At 54.0% G+C, this 27417-nt stretch overlaps 1 long non-coding RNA gene across 1 annotated transcript; it reads left to right on the top strand.

Annotated features, from left to right (window-relative positions):
• Positions 1-17759: 17759 nt before the first annotated feature.
• LOC122172391 (uncharacterized) lies at positions 17760-25052 on the top strand. The gene is made up of 3 exons (XR_010592420.1): positions 17760-17897; positions 22855-22905; positions 24932-25052. It is a non-coding gene; the product is annotated as an uncharacterized LOC122172391 (long non-coding RNA).
• The last annotated feature ends 2365 nt before the right edge of the window (positions 25053-27417 follow it).

The following is a 27417-nucleotide window of genomic DNA, read 5'->3' as shown; positions in this document are numbered from 1 at the left end:
TGCTGGGGGGCTACTTACTCATCCTGTTTCTAATTATAAAGTGATATTAATGCTCCCTAACAGGAATGCCAATGGCTCTGGGCAACTGAGAGCACAAGAGAGAGAAAGCAGGGAAATGGAGCCGAGAAGGACTAGAAATGGATGCATGACTGAAATTAAAGCTGCCCCATGCAATGCTCCTCAGTGGGTGGTGCTGCCTTACTGAGAGTTGCTGCTGCCCCTTTTGTGGCTCTGTGGGGCCTTTGGGATGTGTGCCTCCCCATGCCACTTAATAGTAAACGCTGTGTAATTTGTTTGTAGTGAGCATTTCTCTCCTGCCCTGTCCCATGGCTCAGTCTCTAGGAAAGTGGCATCTATTGCCTCTCACTCCTGGCTCACCACATCTGCAAGGCTCCTGTGATTCTCTTGGCAGGGTGTGCTGTAGGGATCAGGGCAGAAGTGCTGTCTGTGGGGGAAAGCTCTCAGCTTCTCCAGTCCTGGGTTCTCCTAGGGAGGGGGCAAGAGCCCTGGCTGGAGTGGGAGGGGAGGGGTGGTACTTCTGACTAGTCCAGCCCAGTGTCTCCCAGCAGGGGATGGTGGGGGTGTGCTGTAGGGAGCAGGCCAGACTCGGTGAGCGGGGTGCTCCTGGATACTCTAGTTCCAGACCCATCCAACAGGGGGTGCTCTAGGGAAAGTGGCAATGGGGGGGGCACACTTTGCCCACTGGCAGTGAGTAGGGGCTTTGGTTGCTGCTCCTGGTTTGTGGGGAGGCCAATGCTGAGCTGAACCAGATGCGAGGCAGTGTGGGGGCAGGGATGGCGCTCCTGAAGGATGTTTAAATCCCACCAGTGTCTAATTTAAACCCAGCCGTGAGCTCAGTGACACGATAAATAATTTTTAGTGCGACATCACCATTATATCACTAATTGCTTCATGCTACCTCTGGCCTGGGACATAAATTAACATTGCTGAATCAGCTCTTTTTGTTGTTGTTTTCTGTAAAGGAAAGTAACCTCACTGGAGTGCAGTCACTGTGTCCCCTGGCCAGGGGGTGCCAGTCATCATGGGGCACTGGGCTCCTGCTCAGTGGGGTGAGGAGATTTGCTGGGCCCCCACTGGGTGCTGAGGAGAGATCTCACCTGGATGCTGGGCTCTCGTTGGATGCTGACAGGTGATTTCCCTCCAGGGTTCTTGGCACCTGATGGGTGCTGAGGAGTGATTGTCCCTACTCCAGGGGGTGAGGGGCCTACTGGGTTCTGAGGGGAGATCTTACCTGGGGCCTATTCCCCTGACCCTTGTTCTATAGGATGGGGAGCTGTTCCTCTTCCTTGGACAAGAGGTTTCTTTGTGGGCAGGGGGCAGTTCAGCTGCCCAGGGCCAAGGGCGCATGCTCTCCCTTGGTGCCAGTTGAGCAAGGTCCCAGCTGATCTGAGTGACTCTGAATCATGGTGCCTGGTGGGGTCACTGTGCCACACTCAGCTCAGACTATGGGGCTGGTGAGTTTCTGGGCATTCATGCCCCGGGGCTGAAGCAGAAGGGCACTGGCTCCTGTCCTTGTCACCTGCCTCAGAGTGACCCTGCTAGGGGAGAGTGCATTATCCACAGCACTGCCTGCCAGCAGCTGACACGACTGCCACTGCATCTGTCCCCTCGCTGCAGCTGTAACAAGGGCCCCCCCAGACATTCCATGTCACGTGTCCCCATGCCCGGATCCCTCAGCCACAGCACAGCCACAGCCGTAGCCTTGGAAGAGGCAACTCAGGCAGAATGTTTAGCCAGTGGTGCTGGCCCAGCCTGGTGAGCAGGGCGTGAGCCAGTTTACTGCTCTCTCCACCCCAAGGGGGAGTGGTTTGTGCCAGGCCCAGGCCCAGGTTGGGGTGGCTAAGGGGTGCATCCCACACTGACTCGTGTGTCCTGCTGCAGCTATGGAGCCCAGTGCATACGCCTCAGGCTGAGCATTTGCTTCCAGTTGGGACGTCTCCGATGCCAGAGACGTTCTCGTTTCCTGGTCCAGACCCACCAAGTGCTCAATGCATGAGTGGCAGTCCACCTCCTGACCTACAGTCTACTTCATCCATGGGTGCAGGGGAATGGCTGCTCTGTGGCCCCCCGCAGCTGGGTGCTCCAGACCCCAGCACTGAGGTCTTGACCGTGCAGCCTCCATCAGAGAGCAGGCAGTGAATGTCGGGGAAGGATTTCTGCTCATTGTTGGGGCAGGGCCTGGTGGGTGGGAAATGGAAAAGAGTCAGTGACTTTCTAGGGCAAACCTCTGAAAATGAAGGGAGGCCCTGAAGTTCTCAGCTGTAGCATAGCCCAAGTGAATGCTTCCTGTGCAGTGACTTTTCCAAGCATCCAGAGCTGGCCACTGTCTGTGCTTAGTATCAGAGGGGTAGCCGTGTAGTCTGAATCTGTAAAAAGCAACAGAGGGTCCTGTGGCACCTTTGAGACTAACAGAAGTATAGGGAGCATAAGCTTTCGTGGGTAAGAACCTCACTTCTTCAGATGCAAGTAATGGAAATCTCCAGAGGAAATCTGCCTCTGGAGATTTCCATTACTTGCATCTGAAGAAGTGAGGTTCTTACCCACGAAAGCTTATGCTCCCAATACTTCTGTTAGTCTCAAAGGTGCCACAGGACCCTCTGTGTCTGTGCTTAGCATCCTTACTTCAGGCAGCCATTAGAGGGCAGGGCTGTTAACTACATGACAGGTCTGACTCCACCCAGCAGAGGGCAGTGTTGTGCACAGGTGCTGGCTCACTGTGGTCTCTGTGTCTCACCTGTGCATCCGGCTATCCCTTGAAGCAGGGAGGATGTCTGCCAAGGGGGTTCATTGGTGGGTTTTTAAATGGCTGAGGAGCTCAATTCGTGTTCTGCAGATTTTCCCACAGAAGTGACAGGTGTCATCTTGGAGGAGACATAGTTGTTGACTGGACTGTTGTGCCCTTCCTTTCCTCCTTTGTCGCTTCTCTGTCTCATGAGCACATCTGTTCTCCTCAAAGTGAGCTGTCCAAGATGGCCAGAAGCCACGTTGTGATTTGGGGAGGAGTTCCTTGGCAAGGGGGAGAAGACATTTTAGTAGGACCTGGGCAAGGATCTTGCTGCAATGGAGAGAAGGGCAATTCCTCTGTAGTTCCTGCACAAAGATTTATCCCCTTTCTTGAACACTGTAATAATGTTGGTGTTCTTAAAGTCAGGTGGAATTTCTTCATAGGTCCAGATTTTGTTGAGGAGTTGGCAAAGTTTGTGCTGGAGCATTGTTCCATGAGCTTTAAAAACCTCAGCTGGGATGCCGTCTGGACCTGGTGCCTAGTAATTTTTCGTCTGGGTGATGGCATGCCGGATTTCCTCAGAAGATGGGGGAATCAGCAAGGTGTTCCATTGCTGAGAGTTGTGGAATGGACTCGATGATGTCTTCAGAGACCATGGATTTGTGATTTAGTCGGCTCTCAAAGTGCTTCTTCATGCGCTGTTTAATGGCTGCGTTGTCCTTGAGGAGGGAGAAGCCGTCCTGGGAACGTAAAGGGGAGGGATTGGGCCCCTGGAGCTTTTGTGGTTTGAAAGAAGCTTCTCGTGTCATCCTGGTCTACGAAACCCCGGATCTCACAGGCCTTCTCTTGCCACCACTTGTTTCTGATGTCATGTAGCCTCCTTTGGACTTTGGCACTGAGCAGGTGATAAGCCTCATGTTTTCATTGGTTAGAGGAATCATTTTTGCCAGTTACAGAATGCAGTTTTTTTTGTTGAATTAATACTAGGATTTTCTCCTTGTTTTTGTCAAACCAGTCTTGGTTCCGATGAGTGGAATATCCTCTCATTTCAGCACATGCATTGTGAATGGTATTTTTAAGTTGATCCCAGTGCTCTTGAATGTTGATGTTATCAGACGAGTTAGAGAGTTTCTCAGACAAGTGTTGCTGGAACATCTCACCGCTGGCTTGGTCCTGAAGTGCTTTGACGTTGCACCACTTTTGCTTAGTCTTTGGGTGTTTGCAGTGTGGTGGAGCGAGCTGCAGGTACATGACTGATCTTACTAATTGATGGTCTATCTAACAGTGATTGGTTCCTCTCATGGCTCGTGTTATACAGACATCGGTATAATCTCGAGCTCTGACTATAACTTAGTTAAGGAGGTGCCAGTGTTGGACTGAGGATGTTTCCAGGTGGTCTTAAATTTACTGTGCCTAAAGATGGTATTTGTGATGAGCAGGTCATGCTCCACACATTTGCTGAGGAGGAGAATACCATTGGGGTTACATTTCCCACCCCTTCTTTGCCTATTGTGCCACTCCAGAGGTGGGAGGCCCGTCTGACTCTGACATTGAAATCTCCCAGGAGGATGAGTTTGTCTGCCTTAGGTGTGGCCGTGAGGACAGCATCGAGAGTGCTATAAAACTGCTCCTTGTTGTCTTCCTCATCATCAAGGGTTGGGACATATGCGCTGATGACCGTGGCTTATTGGTTGTTGCTGAGCTAGAGCTGAAGAGTCATGAGACGCTCGTTGATCCCCATGGGAAGCTCCAAAAGCTGACCGGTGATCTTATTTTTGATAAAGCCAATCCTGTGATGGCGTCTCTCTTCAGTGGCTTTCCTGTCCGAAAGCCTCCACCTCCACCCTCTTTTAATTGACCCTCATCAGCCCTGTGGGTCTCACTAAGAGCTGCAATGTCAATACTCTGCAGCTGGGAAGGCGGCTGAGGGCTGCAGCAGGAGGGAGGCCTCTGGTTGTCTTGGATCTCCTTGCCACTGGGTCAGGGTTTTCCTCCTGTCAAGTCTCGTGTAGTCACCGCCTGTGCACTGGTTTCCTCACATTAAAAGATTTCATGCGCTGGCCTCTGCCAAAGGGCTCACACCCGCACAAAGCCCTGTGGCAACAGATGAGTGGCAGGGAAGACAGGAGCAGTGATCTCTGGGAGTCTTTATCACAAATCTGCACACAGGCGGCAGCCGTGGAACAGCCATCTTGTGCTTGGATGAGACAGAAGTGAATTTCGGCAGCAGCGCCTGTGACTGAACAGGCCTTTTTAGGGTCCCCTCTGCTCACCCCAAATGGGGAGGGAGCTAGAAAAAGTGTCCCCAAACATAGGCTGTCTCACACGCTTACAGTCTGGATGGACGCATCCAGTGGGATCACTCGGCTCCACAGCAGAAACGAGAGAGAATGAATGTAGCCACCTGGAATGTCCGCACCCTTATGGACTCTCAGCCCAGTGAATGCCCAGAAGGAAGAATTCCCATGATTGCCGGAGAAGTGGCAAGACTCAACATGGATATTGCAGCTCACACGTGCATGCACACACAGGCTGCAGGAGCACATGGCCTGGAATAGCCATGTGTCTCATTCCTCTGTAGACTCTCTTCAAAGCAGTGTGGATGCTCATTCCTGCAATCCCTCTTGCTGTGGTTAATTGGACCATGATGTTTTTACCCAAGTGGCCCTGTCTGTGCCTCTGTGGTGCTGGGAACCCCACACACAGACCCTGGCATGGTCTGCTGGCAACACACAGTTGCTTCTAATTCAGCATAGGGGAGCAGAAGAATCCTGGGGAGGGCAAGTGCCATGGGTCCCTCCCTGCTGCCACCTCTGTAAATGACCTTGGGCTCAATGACCTCTGTGCATAACCGGTCCCCCTCACCTATTGTCAGCAGCACTTCCCCAAAGTAGCCTGACAGCAGTGGAGTGGTGGGATGAATGAGAGGTGGGAAGTCAGTGTGTCAGCAAGTTAATTCACAACCAGGTCACTTCTGGCCCCCAGGATCAATTCCTGGGTTAGATCCAAAAGTGAAATGAGTTTGTTGGGCCTTGTACATCCACAGCTCCAAATTACCACCCTCTGCCATGCCATAATGCTTAGGAGGAGGCGAGCAGGAGCTTGTGGGTGGGAACCGAGGTGCACCCACAGCGCAGGTAGAGAGCTGTGCCTGGGATAGCAGAGGGTGACGCAGGAAAGACAGGAGCACTGGCAGAGCATTGTGTGGGGAGCCCAGGACTGGACTGGAATGGGGTGGGAGGACTGTGGCTCGGGGTGGAGGTACACGAGCAGGGCTGAATGCATGTCTAGCTCACACCATCCATCTCACTTTTATAAGCACTAAAATTTAATGAAAAGAAGAAAAGCCCCCTGAAGCCATAAGCATTGGGACGGTCGGAAGCAGGAAAAGAGACAAGCACATGGCAATGAGGACAAACAGATCAAAGAGGAAGAAAGACCGAAGGAAACAGTGAGTGTAATAAAATGAGAACAAGACGGAGAGATTAAAAAAAGCACAAACTTAAAATGACAGCAGCAAAGTGATGTGAGGAGGGGGCTGACCTGCGGTGTGATGCCAGGGGTGGGCATGGCTGAGGGGCAAAGGAGATGGGTGCTGAGGGGAGAAGAAATGGGGGGGAAAAGCACAGAGGGGCTTCCCCAGCGCATCAGTTTGGGGGTAGCAGTGAGAAGGGACACTAGCCCTGCTTATCTCCTTATGGCCTGTGGCACCACTGCAGGGTGCAGCTGTTTGCAGCCCTGATGCAAAGGGGCTGAAAGTCCTGTTTACCTCAGTGGAACTACTCTGGACTCACATTGACATAAGTGAGTGCAGAATTGGGCCCCATAGAGAGAATCTACCCCACATCGATGCAGGTGCCAAGAACCAGGTGGGAGGCCATGGGTCTGGCAGCATGGGTTAAGTATCTCAGACCCTGGTTCACCCATCCCCATCCCAGGCGACTGCAGAGCTGACTGGGGGTTCTGTGGCTGGTAAGGAGACCTCGCGCCCAGGGGCATGTCCCAGGGAGGCTTGTGGCTGCTTTGTGGCCACTTTGCACCTAGCAGAGATGAATGGGACACTTTGTCCAGGTGAGGTTTCCTCTCGGGAAGGCTCAGCAGCTGTTGGGGGAGGCTCCCCTGATGCAGTCCCTGCTTTTCCTCACCTGCAAGCACCGGGCAGGCTGCAGTGAGGGCTTGGTGTTTCTGCAGTGCTCAGTGCTGGTTGCCCTTGGGAGGCTGCTGTATCTTTGGGCTCTAGTTTATGCCAGGGGCCACACCTGCTCCCATGACAGCCCAACGCTGGAAGACCTAAGGGAGGCCTCTTATCTCCTCTCCCAGGGCTCTGCATCCAGGAGGCGCAGCAAGTGCGAGGCAGGGCAGAGCTAGACCCTTAGTGTATGGGGTGATGAGTATGGGGGCCCAGCTGCCCTCTCTCGTCATGACTCTGGCAGGATGTTGGGCACGTGGCTATGCCCATTCTACCCTCACCCCTGTCCAGCCTATGGGATGGGCTGTTGTTTGGAGACTAGTGGGAGGTTTGGCATTTAACCCTAGTGATGCTAATGCTGGAGTAGGCAGTTCTGAAAGGGGGCCTGGAATCCTCACATTAGTGTCACTGCAGCATTGTGAGCTGGGGCAGCAGGTACCTCCCCTGCAGCGTGGGCCTGGGTCGCCGCTCAGCCCTCTCAGGGACTGGGGCTGTTGGGAGGAGAGCAGCCATCAGCCTGGGCATAGGCCTGTCCCCTCCCTGGATGTAGCACAGCTGCTCCCACCTGGGCCAGCACCATGGCAACCTGTATGCCTGCATGCATATATATAATACACACACACACACACACACACCAATAGGCACCCGCACACACAGGTACCCATTTCTCCCCACATACATACATACACACACACACGCACGCACACCAAAAGCACCTCCCCCTCCCACACACAGATAAGTACCCATCCCACACACACACACAGAGGTGCCCCCACACACCCATGCAGCACCAGAGATCCACGTGGGCACTGACACAGGCCTCCCCCGCCCTGTCTCTCTGGGAACAATGCAGAGGAAGGTGCTGACTGTGATTTATTACTGATGGCTTTTAGAACTAATTAACCAGTGGAAACGATGCTGAATGAATCTCAAAGGCACCGGGCTCCTTCCGCAAGCTGTGCACTGGCCTGGGGCAGGGAGGGGTGTTTACATGTTTCCAGCTTCTGGGCCCTTTGGGAAGCCCCTGTATTTGAACAACAAATTCTGAGATTGCTGTTGAAATACCAACATGGCCAGCCCCTTGTGGGAGGCTGCAGTGGGTCCTCTGCACAGACACCACTTTGACTAGCAACCACCGCAGCAAGGGACTCCAGTGTGAACCATTCTGTTCCACCCAAGCAGCGAGCTTCCCCACCACAGTGGCACAGAACCCCTGGGAGTCCCACTGCGAAGGCCTGGAAAAGCAGGAGGGAGCATCAGATCATGGGCAGCTGAGCCAGGCTCTGGAGCAGGAAGCAGTGCGTGGTGCCCAGCTGCAGCAGGGCTGTGCTTCATTTGTCAGGCAGTGAAAAGTCTCCTCAGCTCCTGGGCCAGTGTTCGGGGGATGTGGGGATGGACATGCAGCTTCTCCCACCTCTGTTCCAAGCCCTGGCCCTGCCGTGGTACTTGGTAACAGCAAAGTCCCCAGCGCTGTGTCTGAGACTACCTAGCTGTCCCACCAGGCGTGTCTCCACTGGTGTCTGCTGGCTGTAGTTTCTTCTCCTTCCCTCCCCGTCCCCTGTGGTAGAGTCCCCAGAATGGGCTCAGGCATCCTAACCCTGCTCTAAGTCTTGGTGTGGCCTAAACTAGCATGTCCCTGGAGACCCCAGGGAGCTGATCCAGGGACTCCCTGCAGGCTCTGAGATAGCCAAGGGGGCGGGCACACCCTGAAGGGCTGGTGGGGATGCAACAGGGAGCTGAGCTGCATCTCTGGGACTCCGAGGAGAATTGTTATTTATTTGTGTTGCAGTCAGGCCTGGAGGCCCCACTGTGCTAGGTGCTGCATAGCCCCATAGCTCTGCCCCCAGAAGCTGGCAATCTAACTAGACAGGACAGTGAGGGGAGCTGCAGCACCAGGAGCCTGAGTCAGGGCCAGGAATAGCCACCAGCTCATCACCTCTGGGGGAGCAGCCTGGAGTACAGGGGGTTGCTGCCAAGCCCCTCTTGCTCCCATACAGCCTCACAGACCTCAGGCTCTTGCTGTCACTCTGCCAGGAGCAGAGGCCGTTGCCAGCTGCTCACCGGGTGAAAAGGAGCTATATGGACCATGCAATCATTAATCACAGGAAGGCGGAAGCGGCCAAGCCCCATAATTGCCCTAACCTAATGGGAGTCACCACAGTTAATGTGCTAAGAGCCTGCTCTCTAGGGCTCAGGCTTGTGTTAGTGACACTGCTGGTCCTGCAGCCCTCTCGCCGCAGGTCCCTCCCCAAAGGCAGGGGACTGTGTTGCCATAGTAATGGGGTGTGCACTCCTCTCTGCTCCCCATGTGAGAGGCTGGACTGTGAGGTGCCTAGTACTATCCCCTGGGTCTACTTTGTAGGTCCCCCATCCCTCTGCTGCTGCTACTTTGCTGAGGGTGCTGAAGGCCTTCAGGTGGCGCTCTCCCCACTGGCTTGGAGCCGGCACCATTTTGCTCAGAGGCAGGGCTGGGGGACACTGGCTCTCTGGACCTTGTTGGCTTGGGCACCACATCCTGCAGGCACCTTTCACACCCAGCCAGCTCAGGCTTTCCTCAGCACTGCAGTTGATATAGCCTAATGGCTTGAAGCTGAGTGCGGGGAGGCCGCCGAGCAGGGGCCTTCCCAAACCATGCACCAAAGGGTGGCTAACGTGTGATGAGCATGGCTTGTTTGAGCCCATCGTGGGAGAGGGAGGGAAGCTGATGGGCAGGGACAGGCATGAATGGCTCTGCATTTGTCAGTACTCCAAGCAGGGACTACTCCTGGGCTGAGCCGGGGGCATGGTGGCCCCACCTTTCCTGTGACCATGGACACTCAAGGGTCCCCCAACATGCCTGGTGGCCTCCTAGGACCCTCCTCACAGGTGGCTTCCTCTAGGGAGGTCAGCCAACTAGGCCCCAGCACATCCCCCCAGACCTCCTGATCTGCAGCCAACAAACTCCAGACTGGGTTAATTTCCTCCTCTGCTCCTTTTTAACGCTCTAACCCCAATCCCCACCCTCTTCCCCTTTACCAGAGCTCTGCTCCTTTCCCCCTGGTTCCTGTCTCTCTCCCACAAACCCCTCTCTGTGCCTCTGTCCCAGCCCTGCACAGGCTGGAGTCCTCTCCCGGCTCCTCTGCGGTGCTGCAGCCTCCAGCTGTCACTGAGCACATTCTGCAGCCTCATTTCTCCCATCACAATTGGATCAACAGCTGCAGCCCTGCTCCACATCTGCCTCTGCAGAGGCAGCTCCAGCGAGCGTGGCCCGGGATGCAGTTATCCACCTGCAGCCTGATGGGGGAAGGAGGGATGCTCTGGGTGTTGCCCCCAGCCTCCAGGAAGGGAACAGTGCAGATGTGGGGGCATTGCTGCTACCAGTGAGCCAGTACTCGGGCTCCCCAAGCATGACCCTGCTGCATTGAGGTTTCATAAATGCATCTTAGATCATCTGCTCTGGCCTCCCATATAACACGGGCCCTTAATTTTCACCATTACCTCATGTCAGCCCAGTAACTCGTGTGTGACTAGAGCATCCCCAGAATGGCCCCAGCCTTGGTGATGAGATGGAGAATCCCCCAGGCCAGGGCCCTGGGAAATTTGGTCCAGGGCTGCTCGCCCGCACCGTGAACAGTCTGGGCCGTGTCCTAACTGGAACGTTCCTGGCTTTAATGTCCAGCCCCGGCTCATCCTGGCAGTGGCCACTGGGCAGGTGCTATGAAGAGCGCCGCCACCACCTCTGCCCACTCACATTGGCCCAGCACCGCCCATTGACACATGGCCATGGGGAACCCACTCTGATTGGCTGCTTCTCCACGGCCCTGCCTCCTGCGGAAGAGCAGCCAATCAGAGCTGCTGCAGGAGCCAGGCAACTTTCTCCCAAGAAACTGAGAGGAGGTTTTGCGGTAGAGAATGGGGGGTAAGGATCAGCACGAGTCCACCAGCTCAAGGCAGCTCCCCCTCCTTGTGAGCTGTGGGTCAGTCTGCTCCCTGCTCCCCACTCCCCTCCTGTGGCCAGTGGGTCAGTCTGCTCCCCCTCCCCTGTGAGTTGTGGGTCAGTCTGCTCACCCCTCCCCTGTGAGTGGGACCCTTACTGAATGGGGGAAGCAACCTAGTGACAGAGGATGTGGAAAAAGCTGAAGTTCTCAATGCTTTTTTTGCCTCTGTCTTCTTGAACAAGGTCAGCTCCCAGACTACTGCACTGGGCAGCACAGTATGGGGAGTTGGTGAGCAGCCCTCAGTGGTGAAAGAACAGGTTAAGACTATGTAGAAAAGCTGGACATGCACAAGTCCATGGGGACGGATGCAATGCATCTGAGGATGCTGAGGGAGTTGGCTGATGTGATTGCAGAGCCATTAGCCATTATCTTTGAAAATTCGTGGCGATAAGGGGAGATCCCGGACGATTGGAAAAAGGCAAATATAGTGCCCATCTTTAAAAAAGGGAAGAAAGAGAACCCGGGGAACTACAGACTGGTCAGCCTCACTTCAGTCCCCGGCAAAATCATGGAGCAGGTCCTCAAGGAATCCATTTTGAAGCACTTGGAGGAGAGGAAGGTGATCAGGAACAGTCAACATGGATTCAACAAGGGCAAGTCATCCCTGACCAACCTGATTTCCTTCTATGATGAGGTAACTGGCTTTGTGGAAATGGGGAAAGTGGTGGATGTGATATATCTTGACTTTAGCAAAGCTTTTGATACAGTCTCCCACAGTATTCTTGCTAGCAAGTTAAAGAAGTATGGATTGGATGAATGGACTATAAGGTGAACAGAAAGCTGGCTAGATTATTGGGCTCAACGGGCAGTGATCAATGGCTCGATATCTAGCAGTCAAGCAGAGTGTGCCAGGGGTCAGTCCTGGGGCCGATTTTGTTCAACATCTTTATTAATGATCTGGATGATGGGATGAACTGCACCCTCAGCAAGTTCACAGATGACACTAAGCTGGGGGAGAGGTAGATACACTGGGCCCTATCCCTACCCTCCAGTGTATCTACCTCTCCCCCAGCTTAGTGTCATCTAGACAAATTGGAGGATTGGGCCAAAAGAAATCTGATGAGGTTCAACAAGGACAAGTGCAGCGTCCTGCACTTAGGAAGGAAGAATCCCATGCACCGCTACAGGCTGGGGACTGACTGGCTAAGCAGCAGTTCTGCAGAAAAGGACCTGGGGATTACAGTGGACGAGAAGCTGGATATGAGTCAGCAGTGTGCCCTTGTTGCCAAGAAGGCCAACGGCATATTGGGCTGCATTAGTAGGAGCATTGCCAGCAGATCGAGGGAAGTGATTATTCCCCTCTACTCAGCACTGGTGAGGCCACACCTGGAGTATTGTGTCCAGTTTTGGGCCCCCCACTACAGAAAGGATGTGGACAAATTGGAGAGAGTCCAGCGGAGGGCAACAAAAATGGGGCACATGACTTATGAGGAGAGGCTGAGGGAACTGAGGTTATTTAGTCTGCAGAAGAGAAGAGTGAGGGGGGGATTTGATAGCTGCTTTCAACTACCTGAAGGGGGGTTCCAAAGAGGATGGAGCTCGGCTGTTCTCAGTGGTGGCAGATGACAGAACAAGGAGCAATGGTCTCAAGTTGTAGTGGGGGCGGTCTAGGTTGGATATTAGGAAACATTATTTCACTAGGAGGGTGGTGAAGCACTGGAATGGGTTTCCTAGGGAGGTGGTGGAATCTCCTTCCTTAGAGGTTTTTAAGGCCTGGCTTGACATGATGATTTAGTTGGTGTTGGCCCTCCCCCTTTGATCAGGGGGAGGGCCTAGATGACCTCCTGAGGTCTCTTCCAACCCTAATATTCTATGATAGGGGTCAGTCACTCCCTACCCCACAGCAGGTGTGGCAGGGGCAGTGAGAGCCCTTGGGCTGCTGGAGGAGCAGAGGGGGCAGGGTGAGCTGTGCTGGGGTGCATGTAACTGATGGGAATGTGGGAGATGCTGGCCAGTCTGTGCCTTGCAGTGGGGCCAGACTCGCCTGCCTGTCAGTACAGAGAGCTGGCGGTGCTGTCACTTCCCCCGCCCCGTAGGGTCAGAGCCCTCGGGCTGGCAGAGCTGCAGACTGCTGGGGCAGGTGCTGCAGCACCGATGTGATTAGCTCTGCTGCTGTCACCGTGTCCTCCCCTCAGGGGTGCTCATCGCACAGCTTCCCCCAGCAGAGCTCGCTGATTGCTTTATTTATCGGAGCTGCCCACATTAGGGGATGGTAATTGGCACCTGTATTAAACAGCCTGGTTTCAATTACTGCCCGATGCAGCTCGAGCTCTCTAGAGCAGGGAGATTAGGCTGGGGGAGGGGAGCTGTGCTCGCTTTCTCTTGCTCTCTCCGCCAGATGCTCCTTCGTCTGGCTCCCTCTAGGGCTGATGCAGCTTGGGGGATTCTTGCTCCTCTTTTCAAACTGTGTCTGTCTCCTGTGCCTCGCTCACGTGGGCAGCAGGGAAGCTGCCTGACATCCACGAGGGCGGCCAGGAGCAGCTGGCACTGGGCTCCAGTTCTGAGGCTGCTCCCCAGGAGTCTCACTGCAGGGGCTCCTGCTGCTGGACCACAGCTGGAGGGCTGCAGAGGCAGCAGGAAGAGCATGAGGCACAGGCCTTGCTGCCTGGTGCTGGCCATGCCATTCTCCTTGCCTGATGTCCCCTCCCCTGCTGCACATCTTTGGCAGGCTCCTGCTGCATTAGTGCTCCCCCTGCTCCGTGGGCTCAGCCCTCTCCTGCTGCCATCCATCATTTCTGATCCAATAAATTACAGCACCATTAAAATGCAATGGGAATTGTTTTCTGTGTTTTAGAGACACAAGCCCTTAAATTTCAATTTGTTTAGCAGATGATGAATGGGGAGTTGTGGTCCGTGCTGGAGCCACATCCAGCAGGGAGGGGAGAGAGCTGTGGAGTGCAGAGCCTCTGCCTCAGCCTCTCTCCTTCTCCCCTTTATGCAGTGAAGGGCTGAGGGTGGAGCCCAGGAACCTTGGGGCCAGCCAGGGCCTGCTAGACTGGGTCTGTCTGACTAGGGAGCAAGCTGGGGCCTTTGGATAAAGTGGCATAGAACACCTGTTTTCGAGTGATAATGGGAAACCCCCAACCCAGCGCGTTCCCATGGCCTGTGGGGCAGGGAGGGTGAGGGTCAGTAAACCGGGGTTTGTGCCCCCCAAGTGCCTGCCACGTGCAGGATGCTGCACAATATGCTGTGGCTGGAGGGAGCAAGGGCTAGTGAGCTAGAGCAGGTGGGACAGGGAGTCAGGTTGTCTGGGTTCCATTCCTAGTTCTGAGAGGGGGTGGAGGGCTCGTGGTAGGGGTGGATGGGAGCCAGGACACCTGGGTTCTATTCCAGGCTGTGAGAAGGAAATGGGGTCTAGTAAACTACAGCAGTGAGGCGAGGAATCATGACTACAACTGACACAATTAATCTGAAAAATAGCCTGGGGACAAGAATCCGAGTCCTTGGGTGCATGAGGGAGTGACTCAAAAATCCCAGTGCTAGGAAACGAAAAGGGGGAGGTGGTCAAATGGCAACCTGCTGCATCGGGGGGAAGACAGAGGGCAGCAAGAAAACGGCCTGGGCTCACGCTGGCGAAGGGGGTGGGGTGGGGAGGTGGGTGTTCTTACAGATCTACTGGGGAAAGGGAGGGAGACAATGGTGCTGGCACATTAATAAATGAGGAGTGGGGTGAATGACCCCTCCCCCAGGTGGTGGGGATGCTGAACTCGACAGAATCTCAATTGAAGTGGGACAGAAGGTAGAGCTTGTTGCTGAAGGGCAGGTTGGGGAGCTCTTGGGAAATAGGAGTCTGTAGCAATGGGCATGGGCATAGCCCAGCCACAGGCAGTAAGGGGCTGTAGACGCTCGGGGCGGAGCTCGTCCCTCCCAGGGGCGACTGGGAGCCAGGCCGCCTCACTACACGGGCACTCACTAGAGTGCAGAGAATTTTTTTTGGAAAGTCGTGGAGAGGTGATCGGGGAGGCAGTGACTGAACCAACAGTGAGGTGCTTAATACAGCTATGTGAGCTAATACGCAGTACCTTACTGCTGAAGGACTGGGCTAATGCCAGCCCCCAGTTCCAGTGCCACTCTGCTGGAGACTTCGGGGGCAGCACGCTTGCCCGGAGCTGAGTGGACCCAGGAGGTGTGAGTTCTGTCCGTGATGGTGGCAGCATTCTTTATTAGGGATGTGTGCATATTCCTGTCATGCCAGCGCCAATCTGCCTCTTGTCAATACTGGAACAAATATTAGGAGAAAAAAAAACAGTAAACTGGGGCCTGCCTCCCCCTTTCCCTACCTCCCCTCTTCCCGATGCCAGCACCCAGTGCTCCCGCCCTGCCCCATGCCCAGACAGCACCCCAGAACAAAAAGGGCATGTGCATCATAATGTTGTGAGCTGTAGTAGGCAGTGGTGTCATAATGGGGGCTGGCCGGAACGTTGCTAGGGCGCATTAGTGCATAATCATAGCCCCCAGCCCCTCACTGCCCACCTGACCCTTATAACTCTAATGATTTAAAAGCCAATTGTATGATTTTTTGAGCCTGATGCATGCTATTTTAATGCTGGGGTCAGTGATACTGTGTCTTTTTCTGGTGCCCAGTGCAGGGTGGCACTGATCCCAGGAGGGAGGGGTCTCTGGGTGCTGACCGTAATAAATGCCAGTCCTGAGCCTCCTCATTCCCACTCTGCTGATGACCTTCAGTCCTGATCCCCAGACCCTCCTGCTGGGCTGCAGCCCCCCCTGGTCCCTGGGATAGTTCTCTGACTCCCTAGAGCTCTGCTCGTCAGTTCTGAGAGGCAGCATCCCTGCTACGCTGGCCTGTCCCCGCATTCCACTGGCTCTTGCAAGTATGTTGTAGACAGGCACATAAAGGGTTAAACAATGCTGGGAGAATCAGTATTTAATCCAGCGCTATCCCTTCCAGCAACCTAGATGGGAAAATTACTCCCCATTGGAGGCAGCTCCTCTCAGGAAATGGAAATGCAAGAAGGCTAGGGATTAGGGCGCCTATCGCTGGAAATGGGTTTCTTATCATGTGCCTAAGCTGAATTGGTGGGACAGCCTCTGGAAATTGAATTGCCTGCCCGGCTCTGTCTTTCTGTCACTGCCTCCGTTCTTCCCCCTGTGCTCCGCCTGGCTCCTTCTGCCTCCCCAGCTTTTCTCTGGCACTGGCAGAGTTCTGTGTGCTGCTGCTGAGTGGCTTAATTGTAACTGAGAGAGGGGAGAAGATGGATGGGTAGCGAACTCTGAGTCGGTCGGAGCCCCCCCAGCCAGTGAGAACATCTGTGCTAAAGATATTTAATATTCAAAAGAGCGAGACCGAGAAGACCTTTCCCACCGCTTGTACCTTCCCCTGTGGGATGGCTATGGCCTATGGCAACCTCCCCGCCCCCCAGCTAATCCCTGCCAGACAGCTATGGCCCAGTGACCCCTGGCTCAGTCCTGATTCCATAGGGACAGCTATGGTCATGTCCCACCATCCCTACTTCATCCCTGACCCAGAGGGATGGCTATGACCCAGTCACCCCTTCAGCTATAAGTTCACTGGCATGAGCAGAATACAACCAGTAACTGACCACCCCTCTAAAATATGCTGCCCCACTTCATACCATTCAGCAGAGCCTCCCTCCTACTGGGACCCAGCTCCTTTGTACACCCCAGGTGGCCTCCAGCCGGACGCTAACCCACTGGGACACAGCCCCTCCCTTGGGACAGGCCAGCATGAGATACTGCGGCAAAGAGGGCTAAAGAGATGAAGATGGAGATGGGGCTTTCCAAATAGATCAGGGAGATAAGGAGGAGAGGCGGGGCTAAGCACAGGCTGTCTGTCTGTCTGTCCGGCAATACTATTAGCGGTAAATATGCCCAATGGCTTGTGATGGGATGTTAGATGGGGTGAGATCTGAGTTACTACAGAGAATTCTTTCCTGGGTGCTGGCAGGTGAGTCTTGCCCACATGCTCAGGGTTTAGCTGATCGCCATATTTGGGGTTGGGAAGGAATTTTCCTCCAGGGCGGATTGGCAGAGGCCCTGGGGGTTTTTCGTCTTCCTCTGCAGCATGGGGCACGGGTCACTTGCTGGAAGATTCTCTGCATCTTGAAGTCTTTAAATCACGATTTGAGGACTTCAATGGCTCAGACACAGGTTTGTTACAGGAGTGGGTGGGTGAGATTCTGTAGCCTGTGTTGTGCAGGAGGTCAGACTAGATGATCATAATGGTCCCTTATGACCTTAAAGCCTATGATTCTATGAATACCCTATTTCTAATGTGCCCATCACCACGTCTCTGCACCCGAACAGCAGAGGCTAACAGAGGGAGTTTGCCTGGGATCTGTCCGAGAGGAGGTACTCTAAGTGCTGCATTAGGGGGGCTGTGTTGGTGAGTATCTGAGTGTCTGTTGCTGGGACAGTTTGTCAGTTTGACCGTGTGCTTGATTGATTGCTTGTTTGTTTGAAAAGCGTGAATTGGGAGTGCTTTGTTCCAGGTGGGCCTTGAGTGGGTCTGACTGGTATATAAGGGCAGTCAGCAGCGAACCAGCTGAGCGGCGAACAGCAGAGGCTAACAGAGGGAGTTCACCTGGGGAGAGCTCACTAAGGCTTTCATCTGCGGGTTTCTCTGAGTAGTTCCTGCAACAGCTGAGGAAGCTCTTAAGAGGACGGTGATATGGAAGGTGAGTGATCAGCTGTTGTAACCTGCACAGGTTGTGCCATGTTTGTCTTTCTTCCACAGGACAGAAGTGACTTTGTCTGTACAAAGTGCAAGCTGGTCTCCATATTGGAAGAGAAGGTTCGAGGTCTGGAGAAACAAGTATCGACTCTGCGTTGCATAAGGGAAAATTAAGATTTCCTGGACAGACGTCAGGAGATGCTTCTACGGCCACAACGTTCTGAAGATTCAGAGCAGGCGCAGCAGGGACAGAAGGATGGTGAAGAAGTTCGGCAGCATGTGACCTCCAGAAGGAGAAAGAGGAGCGTCCATGTACCAGCAATGGAGATACAGGTGAGCAATCGTTTCCATGTTCTCGCTACAGGTACTAATGCGGAGAGTGGACTAGATGACACATCTGAGGCAAGGGAGCAGAAGGAGACTCCACCGATTGGAAGGCATGAGATGCACTGTCCTAGGGATAAGGGTTCCACAACCACCACTCCCAAGAGGAGGAGGAGGGTGGTGGTGGTCAGGGACTCCCTCCTCAGGGGGACTGAGTCATCTATCTGCCGCCCCGACCGGGAAAACCGAGAGGTCTGCTGCTTGCCAGGAGCTAGGATACACAATGTGACGGAGAGACTGCCGAGACTCATCAAGCGCTTGGATCGCTACCCCTTCCTGCTTCTCCACGTGGGAACCAATGATACTGCCAAGAATGACCTTGAGCGGATCACTGCAGACTACGTGGCTCTGAGAAGAAGGATAAAGGAGTTTGAGGCGCAAGTGGTGTTCTCCTCCATCCTCCCTGTGCAAGGAAAAGGCCTGGGTAGAGACCGTTGAATCGTGGAAGTCAACGAATGGCTACACAGGTGGTGTCGGAGAGAAGGCTTTGGATTCTTCGACCATGGGATGGTGTTCCAAGAAGGAGGAGTGCTAGGCAAAGATGGGCTCCACCTAACGAAGAGAGGGAAGAGCATCTTCGCAAGCAGGCTGGCTAACCTAGTGAGGAGGGCTTTAAACTAGGTTCACCGGGGGAAGGAGACCAAAGCCCTGAGGTAAGTGGGGAAATGGGATCCTGGGAGGAAGCACGAGCAGGAGAGCGCAAGAGAGGAGGACTCCTGTCTCAGACCGAGAAAGCGGGACAATCAATGAGTTATCTTAAGTGCCTATACACAAATGCAAGAAGCCTGGGAAACAAGCAGGGAGAACTGGAAGTCCTGGCACAGTCAGGGAACTATGATGCGATTGGAATAACAGAGACTTGGTGGGATAACTCACATGACTGGAGTACTGTCATGGATGGATATAAACTGTTCAGGAAGGACAGGCAGGGCAGAAAAGGTGGGGGAGTTGCGTTGTATGTAAGAGAGGAGTATGACTGCTCAGAGCTCCAGTATGAAACTGCAGAAAACCCTGAGAGTCTCTGGATAAAGTTGAGAAGTGTGAGCAACAAGGGTGATGTCGTGGTCGGAGTCTGCTATAGACCACCAGACCAGGGGAATGAGGTGGACGAGGCTTTCTTCCGGCAACTAATAGAAGTTGCTAGATCGCAGGCCCTGGTTCTCATGGGAGACTTTAATCACCCTGATATCTGCTGGGAGAGCAATACAGCGGTGCACAGACAATCCAGGAAGTTTTTGGAAAGTGTAGGGGACAATTTCCTGGTGCAAGTGCTGGAGGAACCAACTAGGGGCAGAGCTTTTCTTGACCTGCTGCTCACAAACAGGAAAGAATTAGTAGGGTAAGCAAAAGTTCAGGATCCTGACACAAGGAAGGACTGGTCTACACTGGGAGGGGGATCGATCCAAGATACGCAACTTCAGCTACGCAAATAGCGTAGCTGAAGTCGAAGTATCTTGGATCGAATTATCTGGGGTCCAGACGGTGCGGGATCGACGCCTGCAGCTCCCCCGTCGACTGCGCTACCGCCACTCGCTCTGGTGGAGTTCCGGAGTCAACGGTGAGTGCGTTCGGGGATCGATATATCACGTCTTAACGAGATGCGATATATCGATCCCGGATAAATCGATTGCTACCCGCCGATACGGCAGGTAATGAAGACGTACCCGAAGAAAGGAGAGCAGCAGAATACGGACCCTGGACTTCAGAAAAGCAGACTTTGACTCCCTCAGGGAACAGATGGGCAGGATCCCCTGGGAGAATAATATGAAGGGCAAAGGGGTCCAGGAGAGCTGGCTGTATTTTAAAGAATCCTTACTGCGGTTGCAGGAACAAACCATCCCGATGTGTAGAAAGAATAGTAAATATGGCAGGCGACCAGCTTGGCTTAACAGTGAAATCCTTGCTGACCTTAAACGCAAAAAAGAAGCTTACAAGAAGTGGAAGATTGGACAAATGACCAGGGAGGAGTATAAAAATATCGCTCAGGCATGCAAGAGTGAAATCAGGAAGGCCAAATCGCACTTGGAGTTGCAGCTAGCAAGAGATGTTAACAGTAACAAGAAGGGTTTCTTCAGGTACGTTAGCAACAAGAAGAAAGTCAAGGAAAGTGTGGGCCCCTTACTGGATGAGGGAGGCAACCTAGTGACAGAGGATGTGGAAAAAGCTAATGTACTCAATGCTTTTTTTGCCTCTGTCTTCACAAACAAGGTCAGCTCTCAGACTGCTGGACTGGGCAGCACAGTATGGGGAGGCGGTGACCAGCCCTCCATGGAGAAAGAAGTGGTTCGGGACTATTTAGAAAAACTGGATGAGCACAAATCCATGGGGCCGGAAGCGCTGCATCCGAGGGTGCTAAAGGAATTGGCTGATGTGATTGCGGAGCTATTGACCATCATCTTTGAAAACTCATGGTGATCGGGGGAGGTCCCGGATGACTGGAAAAAGGCTAATGTAGTGCCCATCTTTAAAAAGAAGGAGAATCCACGGAACTACAGGCCAGTCAGCCTCACCCCAGTCCCTGGAAAAATCATGGAGCAGGTCCTCAAGGAATCAATTATGAAACACTTAGAGGAGAGGAAAGTGATCAGGAACAGTCAGCATGGATTCACCAAGGGGAAGTCGTGCCTGACTAACCCAATTGCCTTCTATGATGAGATAACTTGCTCTGTGGATGAGGGGAAAGCAGTGGATGTGTTATTCCTTGACTTTAGCAAAGCTTTTGATACGGTCTCCCACAGTATTCTTGCCGCCAAGTTAAAGAAGTATGGGCTGGATGAATGGACTGTAAGGTGGATAGAAAGCTGGCTAGATTGTCGGGCTCAACAGGTAGTGATCAATGGCTCCATGTCTAGTTGGCAGCCGGTTTCAAGCGGAGTGCCCCAAGGGTCGGTCCTGGGGCCGGTTTTGTTTAATATCTTTATTAATGATCTGGAGGATGGTGTGGACTGCACTCTCAGCAAGTTTGCAGATGACACTAAACTGGGAGGCGTGGTAGATACACTGGAGGGTAGGGATCGGATACAGAGGGACCTAGACAAATTAGAGGATTGGGCCAAAAAAAACCTGATGAGGTTCAACAAGGACAAGTGCAGAGTCCTGCACTTAGGACAGAAGAATCCCATGCACTGCTACAGACTAGGGACCGAATGGCTAGGTAGCAGTTCTGCAGAAAAGGACCTAGGGGTCGCAGTGGACGAGACGCTGGATATGAGTCAATAGTGTGCTCTTGTTGCCAAGAAGGCTAACGGCATTTTGGGCTGTATAAGTAGGGGCATTGCCAGCAGATCGAGGGATGTGATCATTCCCCTCTATTCGGCATTGGTGAGGCCTCATCTGGAATACTGTGTCCAGTTTTGGGCCCCACACTACAAGAAGGATGTGGAAAAATTGGAAAGAGTCCAGCAGAGGGCAACAAAAATGATTAGGGGTCTGGAGCACATGACTTATGAGGAGAAGCTGACGGAACTGGGATTGTTTAGTCTCCAGAAGAGAAGAATGAGGGGGGATTTGATAGCTGCTTTCAACTACCTGAAGGGGGGTTCCAAAGAGGATGGAGCTCGGCTGTTCAGTGGTGGCAGATGACAGAACAAGGAGCAATGGTCTCAAGTTGCAGTGCGGGAGGTCTAGGTTGGATATTAGGAAACGCTATTTCACTAGGAGGGTGGTGAAGCGCTGGAATGCGTTACCTAGGGAGGTGGTGGAATCTCCTTCCTTGGAGGTTTTTAAGGCCCGGATTGACAAAGCCCTGGCTGGGATGATTTAGTTGGGGATTGGTCCTGCTTTGAGCAGGGGGTTGGACTAGATACCTCCTGAGGTCCCTTCCAACCCTGATATTCTATGAGTCTAGGAGGGTCTGAATGTCGGATGTTCCTTTAGAACTAACATAGCAGCAGGCAGTGTGCAATGTGTAATCAGTTACAGGCCTGGGCCAAGGAGTTCTCGCCCTGCAGGCAGAAGCTGACATTACAGAGTAGGACGTAACCCATCCGGGAGATGTGGTGGCCCGCGCTGCTGGAAGGCCTCCGGCAGCAGATGAGGGCTGCAGGGCACATGGTGCACAGGCATGGGAGGCTGCTCCTTGCATAGCGGGCAGCGTGAAGGAAGGTGTGAAATAATCAGGAAGTAGAAGGCAAAACTGGAAAAGTGGGCAGGAATTAGCACAAAGGGATTGAGCTGGAGAGAGTCCAGCGACTCAGTGGATGAAGAGTCCTGGCAGCATGAATGGCAAGGAGAGAGCCGGGTGAGAGCATCTGTTGGGAGTTTGGGCTGAATATGTCCCAAAGCAGGGCGTGGACAATGACGAGTCCCATTCCCCAGCACCCTGCACTCAGTTGTGAGCTGCTCAGCCCCAGAGCCTGCCTGTCCCAGAGCAGGGAGGGGCCTGTCTTTCCCTAGGCTCTGCCAAGGTGATGCTTGCATACGAATGTGAGGGAGGAGTGAATGGAATAGACTGTGCCCCTGGGATGGCCCAGGCCGGACATCATGGGACTGCTGCAGTGACTTGGATCAGTGATCCGATTACTGCGTCAGCAGGGCACCCACATGGCCTGAGCTGCGCCCTGCAGTGACAGTACCGAGCACCAGGCCAGGACGATTGTAGTGTTTCTATTCCCAGATTATATTAAACTGACCAAGCAACACATTAATTTATTCTCTCACACCATCACTACTGGGCAGAGTTAAGGTCTGTGGTTGCCCTGAATGTGCATTTCCAGACCTTAGCATGTATGGGTGTCTTTCAAGTGTAACCTTAATTCTGAATTTCCATGTTTTTAACACTTGGATTTGGGATAATTACAACTTCCCTGCTGTATATTTTACCTTAAGTTACTGAGACACACTCTCAACCTAAATGCCATCTGTCTCAGTGTCATTTCCTTTTTTATCTTAATTAAAAATGTTACAGATGAACAGCAAACAGGAAACCCAGCAAACATCTTCCCATGCGATATTCATAGTGAGTAACAGCCTGCAATCGTTGTTTTATCTGAACCTTTAGGGCCAGATTTGCCAGGACACTCTGGCTGCTTTACCACGCTCTAGGACAGCCTGACACACCCGGAGCATGCAGGCCAGCTACACAAGGGGGTTGCCAACTTTCTAATGTCTGAAAACCGGACACTACTGGAGGAGAGCTGGAATCTCCCTATCTCTTCCCCGAGGCCCTGCACCTGTCACTCACTGCTCTTCCCCCTCACCCTTCCTCCTCACTCAATCCTGTCCACCTCCCTCCAGCTGGGCTCCCACTGGGCTCCCACTGCTCTGGGGGCTAGGATGGGAACCTGCCTGCCCACGAGTTGCAGGTAGGAGGCAATGCCAGCTGAGCAGGGGCTGGCGTGGGTTGATGACCCAGCGCCTCCTCCCTTGGCGCCCCCACCTGTGGTAACTGGACTTTTGGTGTCCGGTGATGAGTACACGTGACTGGACACTGTACAGGTGTACAGGACTTTCCGGTTGAAAACCAGACACCTGGCAACCCTAGGTTTACAGCTGCTTTGCTTTGCCCTAACAGCGTAAAGCAGCCAGAATGTGCAACTTTCCTCCTTCCTGCTCATCTGAGGTTCTCCTTGCATCCTGTCCTCCACATGCCTCTGTGCACCCACAACTCCCACACCACATTCCCCCAGCTACACCCCTACACCAGTTTTCCCCTCCACATTCTCCTGGGTTTGTGTGCACCTCACCCCGCACCCCAGTTTCCTCCTACCGCTTGCACATTCTGTTGAGCAACCTGCTGCAACAGGTAGCTTTTGAAAGGAAACAGTTTGCACTAATGACTGCTTTTGCTGTCATTTTTCATAGCTGAAAGTTTATCTGTCAGCATAAAATAGTCTCCTTTAGAACCTTTAGAGAACTGAAGAAATGCCCTCTTTCAAAATGGCCACTGTCTCCCATTGTTTTCAATAGGTCTGAGGCCGGGGTGGGCAAACTTTTTGGCCCGAGGGCCACATCTGGGTATGGAAATTGTATGGTGGGCCATGAATGCTCACAAAATTGGGGGTTGGAGTGCGGGGGGGGGGGTGAGGGCTCAGGCTGGGGGTGCGGGTTCTGGGGTGGGGCCAGAAATGAGGAGTTCAGGGTGCAGGAGGGGGCTTCGGCCTGGGGCAGGGAATTGGGGTGCAAGGGGGTGAGGGCTCCAGCTGCGGGTGTGGGACCAAGGGTTTTGGAGGGCGGGATGGGAATCAGGGCTGGGGCAGGGGGTTGGGGTGCTGGAGGGGGGCAGGCTCTGGGCGGCGCTTACCTCAGGCAGCTCCCAGAAGCAGCGGCATGTCCCCCCTCCAGCTCCTATGCGAAGGTGTGGTCAGGCAGCTCTGTGCACTGCCCCATCCACAGGCGCGGCCCCTGCAGCTCCCATTGGCCGCAGTTGCCAGCCAATGGGAGCTGTGGGGGCAGCGCTTGTGGTGGGAGCAGTGTGCGGAGCACCCTGGCTACCCCTACGCGTAGGAGCTGGAGGGGGGACATGCTGTTTCTTCCGGGAGCCGTGTGGAACCACGGCAGACGTGGCATGGGGCAAGCCCCGGACCCTGCTCCCCGGCAGGAGCTCGAGGGCCAGATTAAAACATCTGAAGGATGTGGCCCCCGGGCCATAGTTTGCCCACCCCTGGTCTGAGGCCATACAGTGCCACCACTAAGACGCCTTTTCAAAATGGCTGCCAATTCCTATTGTTCCCATGAGACTGAAGCCAAGCTGCTCTCAGGAAAGCAAGTGGCCCCTGGACTAGGGCTGCCAGGCATCCGGTTTTTGACCAGAATGCCCGGGCCTTTAAAAGTCTGGTCGGTGCTGGACTGGTTGGTGCTGGTCCGTGGGCAGGAGTGGAGGGAACCCTGGGGTGGCCTGAGTCCCATTGAGAAGGGGGCAGGCCGCTGGGAACATCTCTGCAGTAGAATATTGTTCTTCGCCCTCTGTGGACAGAGAAACTCTTATTTCTGAAGAACACCAGGAAACATTGCCATTAACCCTAGAAACATTTCTCCCCTTTTAGGCCTGGTGCGAGGCTCCAGCGAGTGCTGATCGTACAGATGGTTTGGTGAGTGTGTTACGAAGAGAGATAAGGCCAAAGCAAGATCTGAGGGGCACTGCCTTTCCTAAAGAACCCCTTCTACACTCAGCACGAATGCCTGGTGCAGTTAACAGCTTTTCTTGTATGCCCTCAGACCAGTCACTCTGGGCCTGATGCGTCAATGCGGTGAGTTTGGGGAGGATGCACTGCGTTTCTCACACATAACAGATAGGCTGAACTCCTGCCTTAAGTGCAAAACTCAGCCCAGCCTTAACTAGGGAGCTGCAGCTGGTGCCGCTGTCCGTTATTTCGGTAGGGCTGCCTTAGCCCTCTCTGCCAGCACTGGGAATTCACTACCAAACAGCCAGAGGGGAGACATTCAGAGCCCTTGACGATGGGGCGGAGGGGAGGCCCAGCTCTGCTCAGCACTAAGCACTACTTCCTCTGCTTGATTTGTAAAGTACTGAACTGTGTTCCCTGCCTAGGCGTGTGTGACGAACTGGGCCTGTTCTCACTGTGGTCTGTGAGTGCTGACAGGGGAGTGTGGCTGGGATAGTCTGCATTGGAAGATGGGATCTGCCCGAGGGCGCATTCCTGAGTGTGTAACATGAGAACCCAGGAAGGGGTTGAAGGCCAGGTGACTCCTTAGTCCGGGAAACTGAACAAAGGCTGTGGGAGGGGTCGCTGAAGGGAGGGGGCTGGGAGCTGGCTGGTGATGTGGCTGGGAGGCAGAGATGGCTCTGACCTCCCAAGGGGGGCTGGGCTGGGGCGCCCGGGGACCCCAAGATGGACCTAACTGAGGGGGTCCCTGTTGTCAGTGCCTGCAAGACCTGTCTTGGACTGTATTCCTGTCATCCAAATAAACCTTCTGCTTTACTGGCTGGCTGAGAGTCATGGTGAATCGCAGGGAGCCGGGGGTGCAGGGCCCTAACTCCCCCGCAATCCGCGACAGCGTGCCCTCACCAGGAGCGGCGCCAGGGTTTTTGGCACCCTAGGCCGGGGTACTTCCGTGCTCCCAGTCGTCGTTGGCAATTCTGCGGCGGGGGGTGTCCTTCTGCGCTCCCGGTCTTCGGGGCACTTTGGCAGCGGGTCCCGGAGCGAGTGAAGGACCCACCGCAGAATTGCCGCCAAAGACCCGGAGCGCGGAAGGACCCCCCCGCCGCCGAATTGCCGCCCCCCCCCCCCCAAATCCTGGCACCCTAGGCAACCGCCTAGGTCGCCTAAATGGAAGTGCCGGCCCTGGCCCTCACCCACCCCCCTATCCCCCTCATCTGCCCCTTGCCTGCGAGAGCTATGCCAGGGAGCTATCCATAGGTCCGTTTTGCACTGGGAAGGGGTGTGTTTCACTGGCGTTCACTCCAGGAATCTCTTTCTGCCTGCCCGGCCTGTGTCCCATGCCCCAAGCCTGGCTCACTCCCCAGCCGGTGCCTGGTTTCATGGCAGGCTGCATGGCACAGGCCCTGTGTGGAGTGTCTGTGTCACGGAGTCCCCGGGCGATGCTCTGGAACTGCTCCCCACAAAGCCAGTCAGGACTTTGGGGAGCCTCCTCTCCCTTGGAGCAGACTGTCTTCAGGGCAAGAAGCTCACACGGCTTCACCTCCTGGGTCTCTCCTGGGAGCATTCAGCGTATGCCCCTCCGTGCGCTTCCCACAGCGAGTCTGCCCAGGCGGAGTCCGGGGGAAGCCAAAGGGTTCTGCACCCCCCCCTTCGCAGTCAGACGTGACTCTTAGCCAGCCAGTAAAACAGGTTTATTAGATGACAGGAACACGGTCTAAAACAGAGTTTGTAGGTACAGCGGCGAACGGGACCCCTCGGCCGGGTCCATTATGGGGTTCAGAGAGCCAGACACCCGCGTCTGCCCTCACTCCTAGTCCCCAGGTAGCTCCAACTCCAAGCCCCGTCCAGTCCCTCCTTCTCTGGGCTTTGTCTCTTTCCCAGACCAGGAGGTCACCTGATCCCTTTGTCTCCAACACCTTCAGTTGGCACCTTTGCAGAGGAGGGGCCCAGGCCATCAGTTGCTAGGAGACAGAGTGTCGGGCATTTATGTACACGGGCCCTTTGCTCTGCAGCAGCCATACACCCTTATCCCACCACCTAGATACTTAAAAACTGCATAGGGGAAACTGAGGAAAACATTCAGAACAGTCCCACTTCGTCACAGTCTAGTCACCAGATGCAGGCGCAGCTTGCAAGGGCTGCCCTGGCCCGGACATGCAGTGAGTCCTGTGAGCTGGGCCTGCCCAGTAGGGGGGCACTGGAGGGGTCACATATCTATCACATTCTCCAAACTGACTTTCTTGTCTGTATCATTTTGGGCTAAAACTGATAAATCAAGGTGACTTTGGGGAGAGAAATATTTCCTGTTCCAGGATTTGCATAATCCTGGCTGGCGATATGATAATGATGTTTGTTAAAGACAGAACACTATAAATTAATACTGTTAAGTTGTTGCTGCAAAATGCAAAGCA

This window comes from Chrysemys picta, chromosome 13 (assembly GCF_011386835.1).
Source record: "Chrysemys picta bellii isolate R12L10 chromosome 13, ASM1138683v2, whole genome shotgun sequence".
Classification (NCBI taxonomy): Eukaryota; Metazoa; Chordata; order Testudines; family Emydidae; genus Chrysemys; species Chrysemys picta.
Note: the sequence above shows the minus strand (reverse complement) of the source record. Positions and strands in the feature narration are given on the sequence as shown.